Source organism: Triticum dicoccoides, chromosome 3A, assembly GCF_002162155.2.
Source record: "Triticum dicoccoides isolate Atlit2015 ecotype Zavitan chromosome 3A, WEW_v2.0, whole genome shotgun sequence".
NCBI lineage: Eukaryota > Viridiplantae > Streptophyta > Magnoliopsida > Poales > Poaceae > Triticum > Triticum dicoccoides.
The window spans coordinates 743283356-743291164 of NC_041384.1; positions in this window are offsets into that span (position 1 = coordinate 743283356).

The window sequence follows — 7809 nt, forward strand, 5'->3', positions numbered from 1 at the left end:
GCCGCGCCTGGTAAGCCAGTTACCGGGAAGAAGTCAAAGAATGGACCCAAGCCTGAGACTGAGTGCTTTTATTGCAAGGGGAAGGGTCACTGGAAGCGGAACTGCCCCAAATACTTAGCGGATAAGAAGGCCGGCAACACCAAAGGTATATTTGATATACATGTGATTGATGTGTACCTTACCAGTACTCGTAGTAACTCCTGGGTATTTGATACCGGTGCCGTTGCTCATATTTGTAACTCACAGCAGGAGCTGCGGAATAAACGGAGACTGGCGAAGGACGAGGTGACGATGCGCGTCGGGAATGGTTCCAGAGTCGATGTGATCGCCGTCGGCACGCTGCCTCTACATTTACCTACGGGATTAGTTTTGAACCTTAATAATTGTTATTTGGTGCCAAGTTTGAGCATGAACATTGTATCTGGATCTCGTTTAATACGAGATGGCTACTCATTTAAGTCTGAGAATAATGGTTGTTCGATTTATATGAGAGATATGTTTTATGGTCATGCTCCGATGGTCAATGGTTTATTCTTAATGAATCTCGAGCGTAATATTACACATGTTCATAGTGTAGATGCCAAAAGATTTAAAGTTGATAACGATAGTCCCACATACTTGTGGCACTGCCGCCTTGGTCACATTGGTGTCAAGCGCATGAAGAAGCTCCATGCCGATGGACTTTTAGAGTCTCTTGATTATGAATCGTTTGACACGTGCGAACCATGCCTCTTAGGCAAAATGACCAAGACTCCGTTCTCCGGAACAATGGAGCAAGCAACCAACTTGTTGGAAATCATACATACCGATGTGTGCGGTCCAATGAGCGTTGAGGCTCGCGGAGTATATCGTTATGTTCTCACCCTCACAGATGACTTGGGTAGATATGGGTATGTCTACTTAATGAAACACAAGTCTGAGACCTTTGAAAAGTTCAAGGAATTTCAGAATAAGGTGGAGAATCAACGTGACCGAAAGATAAAATTCTTACGATCAGATCGTGGAGGAGAATACTTAAGTCACGAATTTGGTACACACTTAAAGAAATGTGGAATCGTTTCACAGCTCACACCGCCTGGAACACCTCAGCGAAACAGTGTGTCCGAACGTCGTAATCGCACTCTATTGGATATGGTGCGGTCTATGATGTCTCTTACCGATTTACCGCTATCATTTTGGGGATACGCTCTAGAGACAGCTACATTCACTTTAAATAGGGCACCGTCTAAATCCGTTGAGACGACACCGTATGAATTATGGTTTGGAAAGAAACCTAAGCTGTCGTTTTAAAAGTTTGGGGATGCGAAGCTTATGTCAAGAAACTTCAACCTGAAAAGCTCGAACCCAAGTCGGAAAAATGCGTATTCATAGGATACCCTAAGGAAACTATAGGGTATACCTTCTACTTAAGATCCGAAGGCAAGATCTTTGTTGCCAAGAACGGATGCTTTCTGGAAAAAGAGTTTCTCTCGAAAGAAGTAAGTGGGAGGAAAGTAGAACTCGATGAAGTACTACCTCTTGAGTGGGATAGTGACGCAGCACAGGAAACCGTTCCTGTGATGCCCACACCAACTGAAGAGGAAAACCATGATAATGATCAAAGTACTTCGGATCAAGTTACTGCTGAACTTCGTAGGTCCACAAGGACACGTTCCGCACCAGAATGGTACGGCAACCCTGTCCTGGAAATCATGTTGTTAGACAACAATGAACCTTCGAACTATGAAGAAGCAATGACGGGCCCGGATTCCAACAAATGGCTTGAAGCCATGAAATCCGAGATAGAATCCATGTATGAAAACAAAGTATGGACTTTGACAGACTTGCCCGATGATCGGCGAGCGATAGAAAACAAATGGATCTTTAAGAAGAAGACGGACGCGGATGGTAATGTTACCATCTATAAAGCTCGACTTGTCGCTAAGGGTTATCGACAGGTTCAAGGGATTGACTACGACAAGACATTCTCTCCCGTAGCGAAGCTAAAGTCCGTCCGAATCATGTTAGCAATTGCCGCATACTATGATTATGAGATATGGCAGATGGACGTCAAAACAGCATTCCTTAACGGGCATCTTAAGGAAGAACTGTATATGATGCAGCCGGAAGGTTTTGTCGATCCTCAGAACGCTAACAAAGTATGCAAGCTCCAGCGATCCATTTATGGACTGGTGCAAGCATCTCGGAGTTGGAACATTCGCTTTGATGAGATGATCAAAGCGTTTGGGTTTATGCAGACTTATGGAGAAGCCTGCGTTTACAAGAAAGTGAGTGGGAGCTCTGTAGCATTTCTCATATTATATGTAGATGACATACTCCTGATGGGAAATAATATAGAATTTCTGGACAACATTAAGGCCTACTTGAATAAGTGTTTTTCAATGAAAGAGCTTGGAGAAGCTGCTTATATATTAGGCATCAAGATCTATAGAGATAGATCGAGACGCCTCATAGGTCTTTCACAAAGTACATACCTTGATAAGATTTTGAAGAGATTCAGAATGGATCAGTCCAAGAAGGGGTTCTTGCCTATGTTACAAGGTATGAGACTGAGCTCAGCTCAGTCACCGACCACGGCAAAAGATAAAGAAGAGATGAGTGTCATCCCCTATGCTTCAGCCATAGGATCTATTATGTATGCCATGCTGTGTACCAGACCCGATGTAAACCTTGCCGTAAGTTTGGTAGCAAGATACCAAAGTAATCCCGGCAAGGAACACTGGACAGCGGTCAAGAATATCCTGAAGTACCTGAAAAGGACAAAGGACATGTTTCTCGTTTATGGAGGAGACGAAGAGCTCGTCGTAAAGGGTTACGTCGACGCTAGCTTCGACTCAGATCCGGATGACTCTAAGTCACAAACCGGATACGTGTCTATGTTGAATGGTGGAGCAGTAAGCTGGTGCAGCTGCAAGCAGAGCGTCGTGGCGGGATCTACGTGTGAAGCGGAGTACATGGCAGCCTCGGAGGCAGCACATGAAGCGATTTGGGTGAAGGAGTTCATCACCGACCTAGGAGTCATACCCAATGCGTCGGGGCCGATCAAACTCTTCTGTGACAACACTGGAGCTATTGCCCTCGCAAAGGAGCCCAGGTTTCACAAGAAGACCAGGCACATCAAGCGTCGTTTCAACTCCATCCGTGAAAATGTTCAAGATGGAGACATAGAGATTTGCAAAGTGCACACGGATCTGAATGTCGCAGATCCGCTGACTAAACCTCTCTCGCGTGCAAAACATGATCAACACCAGAACTCTATGGGTGTTCGATTCATCACAATGTAACTAGATTAGTGACTCTAGTGCAAGTGGGAGACTGTTGGAAATATGCCCTAGAGGCAATAATAAAAGTATTATTATATTTCATTGTTCATGATAATTGTCTTTTATTCATGCTATAACTGTATTATCTGGAAATCGTAATACACGTGTGAATACTTAGACCACACAATGTCCCTGGTAAGCCTCTAGTTGACCAGCTCGTTGTGATCAACAGATAGTCATGGTTTCCTGACTATGGACATTGGATGTCATTGATAACGGGATCACATCATTAGGAGAATGATGTGATGGACAAGACCCAATTCTAAGCATAGCATAAAAGATCGTGTAGTTCGTTTTGCTAGAGCTTTGCAAGTGTCAAGTATCTCTTCCTTTGACCATGAGATCGTGTAACTCCCGGATACCATAAGAGTGCCTTGGGTATACCAAACGTCACAACGTAACTGGGTGACTATAAAGGTGCATTACAGGTATCTCCGAAAGTAGCTGTTGGGTTGACACGGATCGAGACTGGGATTTGTCACTCCGTATGACGGAGAGGTATCTCTGGGCCCACTCGGTAATGCATCATCATATTGAGCTCAATGTGACCAAGGTGTTGGACACGGGATCATGCATTACGGTACGAGTAAAGTGACTTGCCGGAAACGAGACTGAACAAGGTATTGGGATACCGACGATCGAGTCTCGGGCAAGTAACGTACCGATTGACAAAGGGAATTGCATACAGGGTTTGATCGAATCCTCGACATAGTGGTTCATCCGATGACAACATCGAGGAGCATGTGGGAGCCATCATGGGTATCCAGATCCCGCTGATGGTTATTGACTCAGAGAGTCTCGGTCATGTCTGCATGTCTCCCGAACCCGTAGGGTCTACACACTTAAGGTTCAGTTACGCTAGGGTTATAGGGATATGTATATGCAATAACCCGAATGTTGTTCGGAGTCCCGGATGAGATCCCGGACGTCACGAGGAGTTCCGGAATGGTCCGGAGGTAAAGATTTATATATGGGAAGTCCTGTTTCGGGCATCGGGACAAGTTTCGGGGTTATCGGTATTGTACCGGGACCACCGGAAGGGTCCCGGGGGTCCACCTGGTGGGTTCACCTGTCCCGGGGGGCCACATGGGCTGTGTGGGGGTGCGCCTTGGCCTAATGGGCCAAGGGCACCAGCCCCACATAGGCCCATGCGCCTAGGGTTCAAGGGGGGCAAGAGTCCTAGGAGGGTAAGGCACCTCCTAGGTGCCTTGGGGGGAGGGAAAACCCCCCTTGGCCGCCGCACCCCCTAGGAGATTTGATCTCCTAGGGCCGGCCACCCCCCCTTGGCACCCCTATATATAGTGGGGGGAGAGGAGGGACTTCATACCTGAACGCCCTGGCCTTTGGTTGCCTCCTTCTCCCTCCCCAACACCTCCTCCACCTCCATAGTGCTTAGCGAAGCTCTGCCGGAGTACTGCAGCTCCACCAACACCACGTCGTCGTGCTGCTGCTGGTGCCATCTCCCTCAACCTCTCCTCCCTTCCTTGCTGGATCAAGAAGGAGGAGACGTGGCTGTTCCGTACGTGTGTTGAACGCGGAGGTGCCGTCCGTTCGGCGCAGGTCATCGGTGATTTGGATCACGTCGAGTACGACTACATCATCACCTTGCAAGCTTCCGCACGCGATCTACAAGTGGTATGTAGATGCAAACTCTCTCCCTAGACTCGTTGCTTAGATGAACTCATAGATGGATCTTGGTGAAACCGTAGGAAAAATTTTAATTTTCTGCAACGTTCCCCAACAGAACCAACACATACAGAATGTGTTTGCAAGGCAATCCTTTCCGAAGCATTCGTCCACAACTGCAGTCTATCGTATTATCAGAGTTTTCAGCTTGATAATTCACGCTGAACTGAAATTTGTGGTTATTTCTCCATGTCACGATGAAGGTGTGGCATTCAACTCCCACTAGCATCTCAAAAATCTCAAGCTCTCCCTTCTTCTTCAGATCTTGTTGAAGAATATAAAAATTGGAATGAGCGAATACTTCGGCAATATGCTTCTCAATATCCTTATATTCTGTGACTGATGGTGGCATTGACTGATTTGAAACACAGTCATCATGCGCCTCGTTCTCACGTAGTCGAACTATGCAATTCTCATAATGCACAACTAGGTCAACAATAGTCATACCGCCGTCCAGGTGAAGGTGAAGACAAGAGTTAAGGCTTTCACTCCTCTGATTACTGCGCATACCCAGAAAAAAACTATCTGACAGATATGATGCTGCCCACAGACTCCTCTTCCTGTACATCCTACTCAGCCACTCTTCTGTTTTATCAGTCTTCCATTTACGGACGAAAGCGAGACGCCACTCTTCTGTTTTATCAGTCTTCCATTTACGGACGAAAGCGTGCCATCTCGCCTCAAAGTTGGCTAGAGAGGTGGAGTAGTACAAGAGTGCCCTGAACTCGTTTAGCGATTTGTAATTAAGGTGCTTATGCATGTTTTTTTCCACGTGCCATGAGCAGAGACGGTGCAACACATCAACCAAAACCAACCGAATAGCTCGTATCATTGCAGCGTCTCCATCTGTGATGATTGACCTTGGCTTTTTCTGACAATTGGCCTTCACGAATGTCTGGAGCAGCCACACGTACGTCGCTTCGGTCTCGTCGGACACAATGGCACAATCAAAAACTATGGTGCAACGGTGATTATTTACACCAACAAAGGGGATGAACGGCATTACCATATCTGTTCATCTTATACGTGATGTCGAACACAGTCACATCTCCATACAACTGATAGTCCCGCCGCGATTGTGCATCGCTCTACAACATGGTCTTCAAACGGCCCTCCTTATCGAGCACGTACTCAAAGAAAAAGTCTGGATCCATCTCCTTTCTGCTCCTCATAATCCCGATTGCCGTGTTAGCATCACCCTTCGCAATCAACTTCATTTTTTCTCAGCAACCTAGGTTGTACACGTCTCGTCTCAGAAACCCACACTTATCATACGAGCCATACCTGCTAATGAAGTTGTCGACGATGATATGCTTTCTGATCCCAGCTCCTTCCATCGCCAAGATCTCAGCTATCTGGTGATCTCCCATCACTCGATGTGACCGCAGAAATACCACCTCATCTGATCTAGCCAACAAATGGTTGTGATCATCTATAAAAGCTGCCATGAACCGAACTCCACGTCCTTTGTCCAACTTCACGACTAAATGTGTGCCACACTCGCAACGAGTCTCAGGTCTTAGCCTACGGGTATGGCCCTCCGGGTTTAAAAATTTACTGAGATGCTTTCCTGCCCTCGAGTAAACGTATCGCCTATACCGAACAATGGTTGAAAGTCCTTTTCCTCGTTTCACCTTATCTTTTCTGATACTGAATCCACGGTCTTTGGCGTAGTTATTATAGAACATGTAAGCCTCCCATTGTGATGCAAGTGTCATACACATAACCTTCAACTGTGTCTCCGGCGCACGTTGCTGGATTTCAGCTTCCTCAATGTCCATATTAGCTCCATCCTCATGCTCATATCCATCATCACCACTCCAACCATCAAAGTTAGCCTACAATATTCCACATAAGCAAGTGTAACCTGTCATTAACAAGTTTTTATTATTCAATGACATCTTAAATTTTGGACCGAACCTGGCTTATGTTATCCGCGAAAAATTCAACACCATGATTTTCCTCGTTCTGGACGTCAATATCCTCATGCACATAAAAAAATCATATGCACATGTAAGTACCATATGGTTCTTCATCCGATGAAAAGAATGTACACGACACTTACGTTTTCACTACAAGCACCCTCCTCCTTCTTTTGAAAATCCTCCTCAGGTAAATTATCGTACGACGACCAGGATTCATTATCGCTGCCATCATCATCCCAATCATTACCATTCGTACAATCAACACTATCGCTACCATCCCACTCACTCGTGTCCAAAAACAGACCCGTAAAACCAGTTTCTTTATCCATTGAATGATCTCACAACCAACACTGCAATATTATAATAAAAATTGATCTATCAATTTTAAATCAAATTAAATGTACTATGATCATACAGATGAGAACTTCTTATCTAACAAGTGATTGCACATCATTATTTACAGATACAAATTTTTTGACAAACTAGTCGGCTTACATGGCATGCACGTGCACTTCGGCCGGCCTGGCGTGGCTGCGGACGGCGAGGACGTTCCCGGAGAGGTTGATCACGGAGTTGCGGGCGGCGACGGCGTCCACGTAGGCCACGTCACCGCGACAACCTGCACGGAAGCGACATCACGTACGGCGGGTGACTCCAACAACGTCCGCGCCGGCCAGATCCCGGGTGAAGACAGGAAGAATGGTCGGCGATCGGCGGGGAAAGGCGACGATCGGCCGGACGGGAAGACGTTGGAATTGGCAGCGTGATCACGGCTAGATCGGCGGGGAGAGGCGGCGATCGGCGGGTAAGGGCGGCGATCGGCGGGGCGGGGTGACGTTGGAATGGGCCGCGTGATCAATGCAGGTCGTGGGTTT